The following is an 18,282-nucleotide window of genomic DNA, read 5'->3' as shown; positions in this document are numbered from 1 at the left end:
TGATGTACTGGGCCATACGCACTACCCTCTATAGCACCTTGCGGCCAGATGCCAAGCAGTTGCCATACCAAGCTGTGATGCAGCCAGTCAACATGCTCTCAATGGTGCAGCTGTATAACTTTTTGAGGATCTGAGGGCCCATGCCAAATCAGCCTCCTCAGGGTGAAGATGCATTGTCGTACCCTCTTCACGACTGCTTTGGTGTGTGTGGACCATGATAGATCCTTAGTGATGTGGACACCGAGGAACATGAAGCTCTCGACCCGCTCCACTACAGCCCACTATATATGACATTCCAAGTTAACAATATATAAGCAGCGATACTTGTTTGCAACACATTTTTGTGGGTTTGATTCCTGCATGGGCCACTAAATGTAAGTTTAACGGTACAATAAATCACTTAGGATAAAATGACCGCATCATTAAATGACAAACAAAACATTTAATCTCATCAGTTCACGAAGTAAAGTACATTCTCAAGTGACAACAATACAGATTTTATTTCATGCTCAAGTTTTCCCATCCAACTCCCCGATAAAGGAATGTTAAAGTAATGTTAAAGTGAATTTAATCTCGCCATGGCTAGGGAGAGAGAATTTGACATTTATGGATGTGCTTTCCACAGTCTTTACTGAACAGTATTCACAGTGGCATTGTAAACGGCGGCTGTGATGTGTGCATCCATCATAGGGACCAGCGTGGCGGGGGTCAGGAGGGAGGCACATTCATTATGCTGACAAGGCTAGCCCCCCCCGAGGTGTGTGTGTATGCGTGCATATGTGTGTGTGTGTGTGTGGGGGGGGGGGTCCAGGGGGAGAGGGCAAACCGAATGGTACTGTTATGTACTTATAGAACAAGCCCTCCCCCCCACACACACAGGGGGTGGGGGCTTGTTCTATAAGTACATAACAGTACCATTCGGTTTGCCCTCTGCCCCTGGACCCCACCCCCCCTCACACATGCACGCACGGACGCACATACACACACACACACCTCCTCAGCAGTAATCCTGGTTAACCAGAGCGGCCTCGCCAAGACAGAGAGGAGTGCCGCTGACGAGGAACATCAAAGAGAGGGGCGACAGGGTGAAGAGAGAGGGAAGTCAGAGATTAGGGTGACGGAGGAGAGGAGAGGGGGAATAGGAGGGGAGTAGAAGAATGAAAAGGACACAATATTAACAACAGAGTAAAGTGACATACAGCCGCTAGTGAAAGTCTACATACCCCTTGCAGTCTTCACATTTTTGCTGCCTTAAAATGTAATCTCAAAAGGGATTCAATTTGATATTTTTTTAACCTATCTACACAACCTACTGAAAGTGAAAGAAAAATTGTAGAACATGTTCCAAATTAATACTTTTTTAAAAATAAAAATGTATTGACTGCGTAGGTCTTCACACCCCTGAGTAAATACTTGGTGGAGCACCTTTGGCAGCCATTACAGCTGTGATGGGGCAAAATACAGGTAACTGCCAAAATAAAGGAAACGCTTGAGTAAATGAGGGCTACAAAGTACTGTATATTGAAATTAGGTGCTTCCACACAGGTGTAGTTCCTGAGTTAATTAAGCAATTAACATCCCATCATGCTTAGGGTCATGTAGAAAAATGCCCAGTTGCCCATTTGGCTACCATGGTTAGAAGAAGATATCTCAGTGACTTTGAAAGAAGGGTCTCAAAGGAGCATAGGTGGTTCAAGTTTCAAGTTTTATTAGTCATATGTACGGGATACACATGGTATACACCGTTTAACGAAATACTTACTTGCAGGTTCCTTCTCGACAATTCAAAAACAATAAGACATAATAAAAGATAAGAATGCGAACATAAAGTAAATGGCTCAGTAGAACAGAATAAAGATTTTAGCATAAGTATAATACAGGAAGGCACAATTTATAGATCAATATTTACACGTGTTTTGGGGAAGGGGGGATTGTGGGGCAAGTGTTTTAATTGTGCAGTATTTAGCAATTATAATAAGAGTCTGGTAGCGGCAGTTGTGATGTGTGTGTAGCATGAATGTACTGTATATGTCTGTCTGTGTGTGTGTGTGTGGATGAGTGTATATCTGTGTGGGTGTGTGTGAGTGAGTGCATGTGTGCTAAGGTGCGGAGAGTCAGTGCAGATGGTCAGTCCAGTTCAAGTATTCAGCAGTCTGATAGCTTGTATACTGAACCAAAATATAAACACAACGTTTAAAGTGTTGGTCCCATGTTTCATAAGCTGAAATAAAAGATACCAGAAATTCTCCATGCGTACAAAAAGCGTATTTCATTCTAATTTTGTGCACATCCCTGTTAGTGAGCATTTCTCCTTTGCCAAGATAATCCATCCACCTGACAGGTGTGGCATATCAAGAAGCAGATCAAACAGCATGATCATGACACAGGTGCACCTTGTGCTGGGGACAATAAAAGGCCACTCTAATATGTGCAGTTTTGGCACACAACACAATGCCACAGATTCCTCAAGTTTTGAGGGACCGTGCAATTGGCATGCTGACTCCAGGAATGTCCACCAGAGCTGTTGCCAGATAATGTAATGTTAATTTCTCTACCTTAAGCTGCCTCCAACGTCGTTTTAGAGAATTTGGCAGTACGTCCAACCGGCCTCACAACCACAGACCACATGTAACCACGCCAGCCCAGGACCTCCACATCCGGCATCTTCACCTGCAGGATCATCTAAGACGAGCCACCCGGACAGCTGATGAAACTGTGGTTTTGCACAACCAAAGAATTTCTGCACAAACTGTCAGACACCGTCTCAGGGAAGCTCATCTGAGAGCTTGTCGTCCTCAACAGGGTCTTGACCTGACTGCAGTTCGTCGTCGTAACCAACTTCAGTTGACAAATGCTCACCTTCGATGGCAACTGGCACGCTGAAGAAATGGGTTCTTCACAGATGAATCCCGGTTTCAACTGTACCGGGCAGATGGCAGCGTGTATGGTGTCATGTGGGCGAGCGGTTTGCTGATGTCAACGTTGGGACAGAGTGCCCCATGGTGGCGGTGGGGTTATGGTATAGGCAGGCATGAGCTACGGACAACGAACACAATTGCATTTTATCGATGGCAATATGAATGTACAGAGATACCATGACGAGATCCTGAGGCCCATTGTCGTGCCATTCATCCACCGCCATCACCTCATGTTTCAGCATGATAATGCATGGCCCCATGTTGCAAGAATCTGTACACAATTCTTGGAATCATTCTACAGGCCACAATCAACAAAGGTATCTGTGACCAACAGATGCATATCTGTATTCCCAGTCATGTGAAATCCATAGATTAGGGCTTAATGAATTTCTTTCAATTGAATGATTTCCTTATATGAGCTGTAACTCAGTAAAATCTTTGAAATTGTTGCATGTTGCGTTTATATTGTTGTTGTAGATAGAATGTCTCTGAGCCTGTTGGTATCAGACCTCATGCTCCGATACCATCTGCCCTCTTGACAAGAGTGGTGTTGTTGTTGGTCCATGTCAGGTTTAAAGTGTGTGTGTGTGTGTGTGTGTGTGTGTGTGTGTGTGTGTGTGTGTGTGTGTGTGTGTGTGTCTCTCAGTCACTAGATCTAATAACCATTCGTTTTGACACACACGCACGCATGCATCATTATTCATATGCTTGTGTTTTTGAAGCCAAGTGCTTTTGTCCAAGAGTCTCATCAAACTCAATCGGTGGAGTTATGTCAGACATTTATCAGGTGTGGTGCAGATGAGACGACCTGAGCCAAACTTCCCAATCACAGTTAAGGATTTCCATTAGTTCACTGCAGACAGAATCACTGTAGCGCTACAAATCCTGGAAGTACGGTGTCCATATTAGGAAAGCCTCAAGTCCTGCCGAGACTGAGGCTGTCCTGATATGGACACAGTAGGAAAGAGTACTTGCTTGACAGTATTAGTATTTTTAGTATTTTATTAGGATCACCATTAGCTACTGCTCATCCTGGGGTCCACCGTTGTGACATGATCCCTCATGACTTCAGTCTGCTTTCATCAACAAGGTGACACTGAGTCCGAAGTGTACAATTGATAGGGTTGCACATTTCTGGTAACTTTCCCTAAATACCCAGATTTTCCAGAAATCCTGGTTGGAGGATTCCAGATTTCCTGCTTATTTCAGTTCATTCAAGATAACTCGGAAGTCGGAAACTCAGACATTTTCGACTTGAAAGCTCGTTGTAGAAAGATGATGCCGGCGTTCTTGACCATAGATCGGCAGTTTCAAACATTACCGGAGACCAGGAATTCCACATGGGTTGTGAGCAGTGGCGTGTATTTATGGATGCCAAGGGAAGCTTGGCTTCACAAAAAAGTGTGACCAAGAAAAAACTATATATATAATAATAATGTATCTTTCGTCTCTCTGTGTTGCATAATTTTCCTTCTATTCGCAAGAGGCTGAATGTATCTCACAGCAGAAAGCATCCGAGCGAGCGAAACAGCGCCCCTCTGTCTCTATACGTCCCTATACGTGTAGGCCATCTATCTGATGCTGTCTGGTCCAAACGAGTATGACATTGTTGCCGTCCATGGCATTGAAGGCAAGGGAGGCCAGATGCTCGCTAGCTTCCCTTGCCGTCAATGTTGACAAAAAAAGTATAACAAATGCGTCAATCAGCATTGAACTCAACTGAGCGAGCTTAACTGTGAATGGTCCTGGCGCACCAAAAAAAAGTGTCAAGGGAAGCCAGCTTGGATTTGGCGTCACTCCTATCAAATCCCATTGAGAGCATACGTCATTGACAGAAAAACTTGAATTGTTGCATCTCGTTGTGTTGTTGTCCTCTGGTGGCTAGCTAGCCAGCTAGCTAAAATTGGCCCTTTCTTAAATTAGCCATGGATGGAGATAGAGAATTGGACTTGTGGTTTTACTTAATTCTCCGTACTGGCCAAAGATTATAACGGTGATTCTGATCCAACCATTAATTCATACATTGTTGTGCCCCTGTCCTGAGAGGATGGAAGTTCAATATGTAGCTAGATGTAGAAGGCTATTGTTAACTAGCTAACGTTGCCCATGAATGGAAGTTAGGCTAGAGAGCAAGAATTTTAGCCAGGTAGCATAGGACAACAAAAAATAAAAGCGTGTAGTGTATGACAGAGTGTATTAGACTAAGCAGAGGTGATTTGATGATGTTGAAATTGTGCTAGAATAGTGGAGGCAGCTCCTGTTTTCTTTGCGACTTGCGGTAACTCTCTGTGGTTCTAAATCAATAGTTTGTTTAGTGGTCTGAAAATGTTGGAAACATTAACTTGCTTGACCATGCTGTAGGTCATGTAACTGTCTGTTACTGGACATGCAATATCCTTTGTGGACTTCACTAGACAGAGGTTGCCATCCTGTTTTGTGATAAAACAAAGGCCTGGTTGAATTTATTCTGCCACTGTGTCTTCTTATTGTCTTGGCCTTTAGGCCTATATATCACAGTCGCAAGGCATGTGAATTAACAGGTTATAGAGCAAACAACGCAATTATCACAACACATAGTTTGTAATATGGCTGACACATCCTGGTTGATGTGTCAACAATCAGATGCAAGTTATGAGCAGTCAGCAGTTCACACACCAAGTAGGCTACTGAGAAGACAAACAACACTTAAAGTAGATGGCCCTAGCTAGCAAAAAGACTGTACTAGACAACAACAGATTAAGACCAAAATTATACTTATCACTCCTGGAGATATCAGGAGTCCTCTATCTATAGAATGAAGCACACTGAGACGGAGCCCGAGAAGCTGGTTATATACACTCAGAAAAGAGGTTAAACCACTCCCCCTCCAATACAACCACAGGTAACCAAAACAACAACAGATTAAGACAAAAATTATACTTGGAGATATGAGTCATGAGTCCTCTAGCTATAGATTGAAGCACCATGTAAATATACAGGTAACAAACTGAGATTAGGAGCACTCCCTTTAAGTGTGTGCTTCTAATCTCAGCTCGTTACCTGTATAAAAGACACCTGGGAGCCAGAAATCTTTCTGATTGAGAGGGGGTCAAATACTTATTTCCCTCATTAAAATGCAAATCAATTTATAACATTTTTGACATGCGCTTTTCTGGATTTTGTTGTTATTCTGTCTCTCACTGTTCAAATAAACCTACCATTAAAATTATAGTGTCACGATCGTCATATGGAACAGACCAAGGCGCAGCGTGATGAACAAACATACTTTAATTAGTTAAAGTTTAAACATGAATACAAAACAAGAAACGACTCGTGACGTCCACGGTATCAATGACCGAACACGGAACAAAAACACAAAGGGAAAACAGACAGTTTAAATATGGCTCCCAATCAGAGACAACCAGCCAACAGCTGACACTCGTTGCCTCTGATTGGGAGTCACTCAGGCAAACATAGAAATAAACACAACAGAATTACCAACATAGAAATACACACATAGAATGAACACACCCTGGCTCAACATAATGAGTCCCAGAGCCAGGGTGTGACATATAGACTGATCATTTCTTTGTCAGTGGGGAAACGTACAAAATCAGCAGGGGATCAAATACTTTTTTTCCCTCACTGTACACACACTATATTATAATGACACATTGACTCAATAAATATTGTGTTCTTAGAATGACAATAATTAACACTAATAATATCGAAGTTTAGACAGTCATGTAGTTCCACAGTGGTAGTATCTGCTGTTCGCCCAAGAAGAACATGGACCACAGCCGGGCTCAATCCACGGAGGCAGGGACCCCCATGCAGAAATGAATGGCCGATCATCCTTCCGGCAGTAATGTAGGTCACTCTCCACATAAAAACGGGACGTTGAGGGTGTGAGGTGGCCTAGTTCACCCTTAAACAGGCGTGTGACATTAAAGGCATGTGACATTAAAGTGAGATTCATGTCACGTGCCTTTACATTTCATGTCATGTGCCTTTACACTCAAGTCCTTACAGTATGATTACAATAATTTAGCCTTTTATTTAACTGGTAACATTGCCATCAACCAAATGGTGGAACAAAAGACAAAGGTGGGTAACTGACAAGAGGGTCAAAAGAAACAGCATGCATGTCATTGACTAGGCAACAACATTTTAATCGATGTTACAATGCACAACAAATTACTTGGCTAGCTAGCAAGTAAGCCTAGATGGAGTAAAACACAGCTAGCAGCATTTCTTACTTTTTTAATCAGATAATGTTCCAATTTCTTACCTTCAAACCGGTCAGGAAAGAGTGTTTGTCATGCCACAAATCACTTGTCCTCTAAGTCCCTGAATGAAAACCAATCGAAAAATACGATTTGCAACATTTATCATTAACTAGCTAGCTAGTTGGCTAGCAAGATCACCAATTCAGTATTTAAAAACTGTGCGGTCTTTCATAATATACACATTCCTGAATGTACAATTAGTCAGTTTAACGTTAGTTGTTAATCTAGCATAAACATGATGAGATTGCCATCTGCGATAGCTAGCTAGCTATATCTCACCCAATGTAACATTATAGCTAGCTAGCTTGGCTAGAGAGGGCTGAATTGGTGTTGTATGTCCTAATGATTGAATTTAACATTCATATGAAAGTATGCTTTTGAACATTTTAACATAATTTGTTGAATAAATAAACGTAATACTCACATTTCACGAAATAGTTGTTGTTTAATATTCTTCTAGAAAATGTTGTCCCAAGACAACATCCTGCCTTTACATGATGTCATCACACTGCACCTTACGTGACACAGATCTCTCAGTGAAACAACCTTCCTTACGAACAGCTTGACACCCTACTCCCACGTCAAGCTCCTACATCCATTACAATACTCAGACGCTTCGTTCCAAATGGCACCCTATTCCTTATAAAGTGCACTTCTTTTGACCAGAGCCCTATGGGAGAGTTTAGGAGTAGGCTTTGGGAAGAATCACTGACTTGAAAAGCTCCTTATGACTGATGGGTCTCTGGTCAATGAACAATCTTCGGGAGATAATTTCATGTTTTTTGGCAAACGATCATCTGGCTCATTGTCAATTCTAACTCATATGTAATTTAATAGTGCTTTCACATCCAACTAATGTTTAATTAACATTTTCCAGTGTTTTTTTAAGGGATGAACTTTAGGAGCCGGTTTCCTGTGCACAGATTAAGTCTTGTCTTGTCAACAGACACACAGACAGACAGGCAGACAGATGCAGGCATGCACGCACACAGTACACACACACACTGCAAACAACTATCTAGCTAGGTTGAACATAGTTTGAATGCATCACAAACTACCGGCACATCAAGTGTCTACACTTTCATAGACTCGTTCTCTTTGGTGGTGTCTTAGCCATGGAGATTCCGGCCCGTCTCTAGCACCTTGCTAATCAGGCTTCGCTTGCACTTTGTCAGTGGCATGTGGGCCAATAATAGTGAGGCCAGGTAGCTCAGCGATGTGGAATTTCACATAGCTTCCTGGGCATGTGTTTTGTGATCCCAGGCCCCCCTATCATAAGTGTCACTAGACGGGATACAGTGCGTGTCAGGGCCAGGCTTTCTGAGCCCACACCGCTCTGTGGGATTGCTTTTCCATGGCCATGAATATGTTTTATCAAGGATAATATCTCACCACTGTGGATAGCTTTATGGGTTGTTTGAAAGGTACCCAAGGGTTGAGGGTAACAAAAAACTGGATGTATCCATAGTACAATATTCACAGATGTCCTTGGTTTTTGGCACAATGACGGGCCTGTCATTGACTTCAGATGAGCAACGTTTAAATTATTTTAGAGCAATCCATTGAGGATGATGTATAATGTTAATAGTAATAATTTGTTAATAATCATTTCAGTGGTTTATAAAATACTACAGGACATACTATTTACGATTACCACAAACGCATAGTACTACACAGGTGGGAAACCAGAAATCTAGCTGATATGGCAAAATCCCCTAAGTAGGCCATGCACAAAAATAATGCTTTATGTCCCACCACATAAACTGTGCCCACATAAACTGATGAATGAAGGGAAAAAAACAGCACTGTAGACTGTTGACATCAGTCAATGTTAGACTAAACGTACATCCATCTCTGTGTGTGTGTGTGGTTGTGTGTGTGTGGTTGTGTGTGTGTATGTGTCCACCACCCCCCTCTACGGACCCCAGCTGGCTGGAACCGCGATGGGGGGTTGTGTGATTTATGAGTGGGGTGGAAGGAATTTGGGAGCACCACATGTCTAAGGGTTTACATGTTTACACACACACACACACACACACACACACACACACATGTACATACACACATACATACACACACACACTCTCCCTACCAGCAACAGGTGTGGTACAAGGGGCACTGCGGGTGGGTGGCAGCCCCTCGTTAGCACGGGCATCATCTTACAGCTGTGCCAGTCTCTGCCCCCTCGTACCACCAGTGAATGTGTGGTCGAGTGATGTATGGCTGGGCATATAGGAATGGACATGCCTTCGCATTCACTCAAACTGAGATATCGAAGCAGAACAGTGATGCTCTTTATTCCCCAACTGTTCAGTATTGACATACTTTATTTATACATTATTGCTCTCCCAATGTGTGTCTGACCTGGAAAAGGTAAATCTCATGACTGTCTTTAATCTATGATCAAACGCCAGGTATCAACTCCCATCAGTCCAAGACCTCCACTGCAAAGAATGTGGCAGAGAAATTATCTTTACGTCCTGAATACAAAGTGTTATGTTTGGGGCAAATCCAACACAACACATCACTGAGTACCACTCTTCATATTTTTAAGCATGATGGTGGCTGCATCAAGTTATGGGTATGCTTGTCATTGGCAAGGACTAGGGAGTTTTTTAGGATAAAAAGAAACAGAATAGAGCTAAGCACAGGCAAAATCCTAGAGGATAACCTGGTTCAGTCTACATTCCAACAGACATTGGGAGACAAATTCACCTTTCAGCAGGAGAATAACCTAAAACACAAGGCCAAATATACACTGGAGTAGCTTACCAAGACGACATTGAATGTTCCTGAGTGGCCTAGTTACAGTTTTGACGTAGCCCTTTCCTGCAGTCAAATGACTAAATCGCACTCTAGTGGCCTCATCGGTGGAATGTTATTAATGTTTTTAATTATTTCAAAATTAATAAACATATATATATATATATAAAAAATTATCTGGTGTTTCTATGTCAAACGGTTTTGTTATATTTCAGTCTTCTGTGATGTATATAAAGTGTAATATTGGGCTGCAAACTCAAAATTGAATACATTTCAACTCCACAGTATATCTGACATGGTACATGCTTCTTCTTTTTTTTAAAGAACATAACCATGTGTGTGAGGTGTATACTTTTGTTTTAAATTAGATTTTTAAAGACTACCAAGAAACACTATGAGTGACCCTGATTTAGCCCACTGCAGTAAAAGGTTAAATCGGCATGAAAATCTATGGCAAGACTTGAAAATTGCTGTCTAGCATTATGGGTTATTGTGTGTAGGGCAGTGAAACAAAGGCTCAATTTAATCCATTTTAAATTCAGGCTGTAACACAAGAAAATGTGGGAAAAGGCACTGTAGGTATGTATCTGATGAGGGAGAAGTAAAGAATATTTGAGACAAACATCCATCATAAAGTCAAAACACTGAAAATATACTCCATTAACCTGACTAGAGCTGAAGTACTTTTGTTAAACGGTCAATGAGAGAACATGAGTACTAAATTGCTATCTTATAAGACCATATTACAATTATACAGTTAGATTACTATATTTTTTACTTTCATTCGCTAAACCTAAATGTACTGTATTTGGACTGAGGTCAGGGATGTGGTGGGGCAGCCATGGTTAGCTTGGGATTTGGCGTGGGAGGGGTTGAGTAGTTGTAAAAAAAAAAGGTGCAATTTCAAATAAATAAATTTCTTCACAAAAGAAATGTATGGAAATTAAGTGCAATGAAATTAAGACACCACACAGCACCTGCCAATCCACTAAAGTGTGCATTGCTAATAGTGTTTATTTATCTACAGAACCTCAAACCGGTGTGTAAAGCAGAGGATGAGACACACCAGTCCGACGATGGTGAGGATTTTCAATGGCTTCAGCTAAAATATAGTTATGAAATTAAGAAATCACACAGCACCTGCCAATCCACTGACGTGTGCATGACTTCTAGTCTTTATTTATCTACAGAATCTATAAATCAGGTATGTGAAGCAGAGGACGAGACACACCAGTTTGAGTATGGTGAGGATTTTCAATGGCTTCAGCTAAAATATACACTGAGTATACAAAACATTAAGAACACCTGCTCTTTCCATGGCATAGACTAACCAGGTGAATCCACGTGAAAGCTATGATCCCTTATTGATGTCACTTGTTAAATCCACTTCAATCAGTGTAGATAAAAGGGAGGAGACAGGTTAAAGAAGGATTTTTAAGCCTTGAGACAATTGAGACATGGATTGTGTGTGTGTGCCATAAAGAGGGTGAATGGGCAAGACAGAAGATTTAAGTTCCTTTGAACAGGGTATGGTGGTAGGTGCCAGGCGCACCGGTTTGTGTGAAGAACTGCAGTAATGCTGGGTTTTTCATGCTCAACAGTTTCCTTTGTGTATCAAGAATGGTCCACCACCCAAAGGACATCCAGCCAACTTGACACAACTGTGGGAAGCATTGGAGTCAACATGGGCCAGCATCCCTGTGGAACACTTTCGACACCTTATAGAGTCCATGCCCTGATGAATTGAGGCTGTTCTGAGGGCAAAATGGGGGGTATATATAGGTGTTACTGTAGGTGTTCCTAATGTTTGGTATACTCACTGTAGTTATGAAATTAAGACACCACACAGCACCTGCCAAACCACTGAAGTGCACATTGTTAATAATGTTTATTTATCTACAGAACCTTTAAAACCGGTATATAAAGCAGAGGACGAGATGCACCAGTCTGGCGAGGAAGAGTATGATGAGGATTTTCAATGGCTTCAACTAAAATATCGTTTTGTTGACAAATTCCAATTGAAATTGTTACATGGGTAAATTGGTGTGGGTATTTGAGTAGAACCTCACAGATACAAACCCCAGAGCTACAGACTGACCAGTCAACGAATAGGTAATATAAAAACGGGACATGTATTTAACGCAAAACAAATGAAATTCTGTGGATTCCAAACCAAAGGACAAATTTCCACCGGTCTAATGGCCATTGCTCATGTTTCTTGGCCCAAGCAAGTCTCTTCTTATTATTGGTGTCCTTTAGTAGTGGTTTCTTTAGAGCAATTCGACCTCTGAACAGTTGATGTTGAGATGTGTCTGTTACTTGAACTCTGTGAAGCATTTATTTGGGCTGCAAATTCATTAGGCTGGTAGCTCTAATGAACTTATCCTCTGCAGCAGAGATAACTTTGGGTCTTCCATTCCTGTGGCGGTCCTCATGAGAGCCAGTTTCATCATAGCGCTTGATGGTTTTTGCGACTACAATTTTCCGTATTGACTGACCTTCATGTCTTAAAGTAATGATGGACTGTCATTTCTCTTTGCTTATTTGAGCTGTTCTTGCCATAATATGGCAACACAACTGATTGGCTCAAACGCACTAAGAAGGAAATAAATTCCACAAATTAACTTTTAAGAAGCCACACCTGTTAATTGAAATGCATTCCAGGTGACTACCTCATGAAGCTGGTTGAGAGAATGCCAAGTGTGTGCAAAGCTGTCATCAAGGCAAAGGGTGGCTATTTGAAGAATCTCAAATATAAAATATATTTGTATTTGTTTAACACTTTTTTGGTTACTACATGATTCCATATATGTTATTTCATAGTTTTGATGTCTTTACTATTATTGTACAATGTAAAAAACAGTAAAAATAAAGAAAAACCCTTGAATGAGTAGGTGTGTCCAATCTTTTGACAGGTACTGTACATCTTTAAAGTATTTGCATTGAAAATCTCATTTTTTACATCTCATCCTGTCAACTCGTATCCAAATCATGTTGTTGAGTCGTCCTTTACTTGTGGTTAATGCATAAAATATATACACTGTTTTTGCTTTGTCATTATGGGGTATTGTGTGTAGAATGATGAGGGAAAAAAACAATTTAATACATTTTAGAATAAGGCTGTAACCTAACAAAATGTGGAAAAGGTCAATGGATCTGAATACTTTCCGAAGGCACTGCATATGTACACATCTACCTCAATTACCTCGTACCCCTGCACATTGACTCGGTACTGTTAACTCGTATATGTAGGTAAGTTATTGTTACTCATTGTGTATTTATTCCTTGTGTTATTATTTTTTCAATATTTTTCTCTGTGCATTGTTGGTAAGGGCCCGTAAGTAAGCATTTCACTGTTAGTCTACACCAGTTGTTTACAAAGCATGTGACAAATAACATCTTATTTCATAGCTAATTTGAATATCCAAGAGAATCGCACAGCTCATTGGCTGAGTTGGAAAATCACCTGCTTACGATAGGTATACAGTGCAATCGGAAAGTATTCAGACCCCTTGACTTTTTCCACATTTTGTTAGGTTACAGCCTTATTCTAAAATTGATTAAATTGTTTTTTCCCCTCATCAATCTACACACAATACCCCATAATGACAAAGCAAAAACAGGTTTTTAGAAATGTTTGCTAATTTACTAAAAATAGAAAACAGAAATATCACATTTACACAAGTATTCAGACCCTTTACTCACTACTTTGTTGAAGCACCTTTGGCAGCGATTACAGCCTCGAGTCTTCTTGGGTATGACGCTACAAGCTTGGCACACCTGTATTTGGGGAGTTTCTCCCATTCTTCTCTGCAGATCCTCTCAAGCTCTGTCAGGTTGGATGGGGAGCGTTTCTGCACAGCTATTTTCAGGTCTCTCCAGAGATGTTCGATCGGGTTCAAGTCTGGGCTCTGGCTGGCCCACTCAAGGACATTCAGAGACTTGTCCCGAAGCCACTCCTGTGTTGTCTTGGCTGTGCTTAGGGTCATTGTCTTGTTGGAAGGTAAACCTTCACCCCAGTCTGAGGCCCTGAGCACTCTGGAGCAGGTTTTCATCAAGCATCTCTCTGTACTCGATCCTGACTACTCCCAGTCCCTGCCGTTGAAAAACCTCCCCACAGCATGATTCTGCCACCACCATGCTTCACCGTAGGTATGGTGCCAGGTTTCCTCCAGATGTGACGCTTGGCATTCAGGCCAAAGAGTTCAATCTTGGTTTCATCAGACCAGAGAATCTTGTTTCTCATGGTCTGAGCGTATTTAGGTGCCTTTTGGCAAACTTCAAGTGGGCTGTTCTCCCATCTCCACAGAGGAACTCTAGAGTTCTGTCAGAGTGACAATCAGGTTCTTGGTCACCTCCCTGACCAAGGCCCTTCTTCCACGATTACTCAGTTTGGCCGGGAGGCCAGCTCTAGGAAGTGTTTTGGTGGTTCCAAACTTCTTCCATTTAAGAATGATGGAGGCCACTGTGTTCTTGGGGACCTTCAATGCTGCTGACATTTCTTGGTACGCTTCCCCAGATCTGTGCCTCGACACAATCCTGTCTCGGAGCTCTACGGACAATTCTTTCGACCTCATGGCTTGGTTTTTGCTCTGACATGCACTATCAACTGTGGGACCTAATATAGACAGGTGTGTGCCTTTCCAAATCATGTCCAATAAATTGAATTTACCACAGGTGGACTCCAATTAAGTTGTAGAAACATCTCTAGGATGATCAATGGAAACAGGATGCACCTGAGCTCAATTTCGAGTCTCATAGCAAATGGTCTGAATACTTATGTAAATAAGGTAAAAAAACAACAACCTGTTTTTCGCTTTATCATTATGGGGTATTGTGTGTAGATTGATGAGGGGAAAAATTATTTAATCAATTTTAGAATAAGGCTGTAACCTAACAAAATGTGGATAAAGGGAAGGGGTCTGAATAATATCAGAATGCACTGAATATGCCCACTCCTTTCTGTTGTTTCTGAAGAGGCCAAAGAAGGTGCACACAGAAAAGCTGGTTTTTAAATACTTTGTCATCTTTGGAAGGAAACGTATTTCACTCATATTGTAATTAATTATGTGTCATATTTCATAGACACCTGGAACACAGGACAGCTGCTATAAGTTGACGTTTATAAGACAGTCTTTAAGTTTGGACCTTTTCCTGCCTCCTTGAACCTCTGTACCTGAGACCCGACCTAGCTCTTTAGCCTATGGTTATCACAAGGCCCTACTTCATAAACGTATTTCTTATCTAACTTTGCTGTTGAAGTATAGACACCTGAGTTGCCCAACCCGTTCACAGGATTGGTTAACTCTTGAGGTTCCTAGGGTCTCCACCGAGCTAGGTAAATCTAATTTTAGTTTTAATGCACCATATTGCTGGAACAAAATTGTAAATACATTTCATCTTGATGTTCTGGTGCCGTTCGGGGACTTATTTGTGGAGGAATGTAATTGTTGTTCTGGGTGATTTGTGAAGTTTTATTTGTGCTTCCCATGACTGTGTTTTTGTATTTTGTATTTTGAGTTTATATATATATATATATATATATATATATATATATATATATATATATATATATATATATTTATGTTGTGTTAAAAAAAAGGTTAAATAAAATAAACAAAAAATACTGCCACACTCCATTCCCCAGTCCTGACATGTTCTTATCACTGAGAAGCTACTGTATAGTATTGATGGTGGGTGTTGCTGAACGTAATGCTGGCAATGGTTTTTTGTTTAGCTCCTTGGCTAAGTGTGTTTAAAGTAGCCTACCTTGAGTTGTGACTAGGTTAATCACAGTTACATATTACACCTTTGATAACATTTTCATAAATGTTGACATGTTGCTACACTCTTAGAAAAAAAGGGTTTGTCCCCATAGGGGAACCCTTTTTGGTTCTAGGTTGAACCCTTTGGTGTTGAAAAGTGATCTACTTAGAACCTTTTAGTGGTGAAACCATTCCACGTAGAACCAAAAATAGTTATTTTCAGAGGGTTCTCCTATGGGGACAGTTAAATAATATTTTATGGTTCAAGGTAGCACATTATTTTCTAAGAGTGTAGTTTGTTTCCCTCTAATCTCTAACATTCAACCCATGTTGTTCTATTTACAACATAATATTGTAGTCTAACCAGTCTAGAGTAGTCTAACTACTTTCACATGATTTCCCCTTCTTGAAGATGGGTACATTTACTACATAGCAGGAATATACAGCATTGAGCTATGTTTTACTCTGCTTCAACAGATTCAGGGGGACAAGTTGATGATTGATGATCACCTGGTGGGTGACTGTAGTTGGAAAGAGTGCAACAGGAAACACCATCCTGGGGAGAAAAAGGCCTCCTAAAGATCTATTTCTAGAAAAAAAGACTGCAGTATCTGTGACTGCACACTGTGAGAAACAGAGTGGACAAGTGGATGGGAAGACGCTTGATGTCATTGGCTCTTTGACACAAATCAGAAACAAGGGCGACAAAAAACGTGATACAAGAAGAGATAGTGAAGTGCATACAAATGTCAGTTCCTGGCCTCCATGTGTTCCTACTGGTAATCAAACTTGGGGTGAGGTACACAAAGGATGAGGAGCATGCAGTGAAGTGGGTCCAGAATAACTTTAGAGAGAAGGCTGCATCCTACATTATGATACTATTTACTTGTGCAGATCACCTTAGACAAAGATCTGTAGAGGAGTTTATGAAGGAGAGTAAGAAACTTCAGACACTCATCAACGGCTGTGGAGGCAGAGATCACTCTCTCATTAATGACGATGAGGTGGACCACTCTCAGGTGACAGAGCTGCTGGAGAAGGTTGAGAACATGGTGAGGATGAATGGTGGAGAACACTACACCAATACGCATAGAGAAAGTTCAAAGAGGAGCGAAAGTGACAATGGGTGTAGGGCACAGGAGGTTGGTGGCACCTAAATTGGGGAGGATGGGCTCGTGGTAATGGCTGGAGCGGAATTAGTGGAATGGTATAAAATACTTCAAACACTTGGTTTCCATGTGTTTGATGCCATTCCATTTACTCCGTTCCAGCCATTATTATGAGCCCTCCTCCCCTCAGCAGCCTCTACTGGTGTAGGGACAGCCGACGCCACAGGGGTACTGTTCGGAGTAGAGGCCTGTACAACTGCCTCTGCTCTTGCCAGATCATTTGTTGTAGCAGGATCTGTGGCTATGGTGGGAGCAGGTACTATGCCATTCATTAGGCCCATTATAAATATGTTTTGAATAATGAAGAAAGCAGATTGAAAGGACACAAATGATGGAAAGGAGAAAGCGGATGGATCAGATCACAGACCTAACAGTCCTACTGTAAACATTACCATAAACCATCAATTAGCATCAGATAAACCTGTAGGCCTATGAAATGAATCAGTAAATTCCACATTCCCAATAGTGGCTCAAGAAAAGTGACTCAAGTCACTCACCCCCAACACAGCTATCCTAACATGACACCAATTCGAACCCAGTTCCAACTGTTAGGCCGAGATTCAATCAGATCAAGCGGTAACTGGCGATAGCAGACTGCTTGCATAGCAGATGTTTTGGCAGTGTTGGAGGTGGAAATGGGTTGGAGTCGTAAAATCGGCGAGCAGCTACTCTTGCTATCATTGTTACAAAGCCACACCCCGACTGGGGTTAGAAGTTCATAACGAGAAAGTGTAGGCTATATAAAAAAGAATTACGCACAAATTGAAAAATCTTTAAATGAAATACAAAATAATGAGGATTTCTATCATCCTAACCGAGGTGTAGATTACATCTCACATTCCAGTGTTTGAACTTCTCTTTAAGGTGCTACACCTAGAATATCTCAGAATTTCTCCCCTATGTGGAAGCTACATGAATTGCAACAGTACTAGGATGTATTCAAAACAAATCTCCCCCCTCCCCCGCATTCCATTTCCAATAACATGGCGGGGACTCGCGCTTGAGCCTTATACTTTCGGTTTTGGTCCACCAGCTTCAAACAAAACAATAATTTTGGTTATTGAAAAGATATTTCACAGTGATTTAGATGGTACAATGATTCCCTGCACTATTCAGTGCTTGTTTTCTCACATAAACTGAAATTGCGCTGTGTAGAATTGTTGCAATTAGGAAATGACCGAGCCATTTCTACATTGGCCGCTTGACCCGATTTCCACTAGATAACGCAACCAAAGTCAAAACAGCTTTCCCATTTTGACAATAGATGCCGCTCGGACGGGAGAAATCAATTGGCGATTATCACAGCCAATCACAACACTAGCGGGTCAGTAATATTGTGAAACAATATCATTCCACTATTACTGCAGATATATTACGGACATTTTCTGAAATTACAATG

General features: G+C 41.3%; 1 long non-coding RNA gene across 1 annotated transcript; it reads right to left on the bottom strand.

The window, feature by feature from the left end:
• Positions 1-6,483: 6,483 nt before the first annotated feature.
• LOC121576033 lies at positions 6,484-7,767 on the bottom strand. Its single transcript, XR_006002408.2, has 3 exons — positions 7,611-7,767; positions 7,189-7,247; positions 6,484-6,825 (listed from the first exon to the last, which is right to left on the bottom strand). It is a non-coding gene; the product is annotated as an uncharacterized LOC121576033 (long non-coding RNA).
• Between the last annotated feature and the right edge of the window lie 10,515 nt (positions 7,768-18,282).

This window comes from Coregonus clupeaformis, chromosome 10 (assembly GCF_020615455.1).
Source record: "Coregonus clupeaformis isolate EN_2021a chromosome 10, ASM2061545v1, whole genome shotgun sequence".
Lineage (NCBI taxonomy): Eukaryota > Metazoa > Chordata > Actinopteri > Salmoniformes > Salmonidae > Coregonus > Coregonus clupeaformis.
Note: the sequence above shows the minus strand (reverse complement) of the source record. Positions and strands in the feature narration are given on the sequence as shown.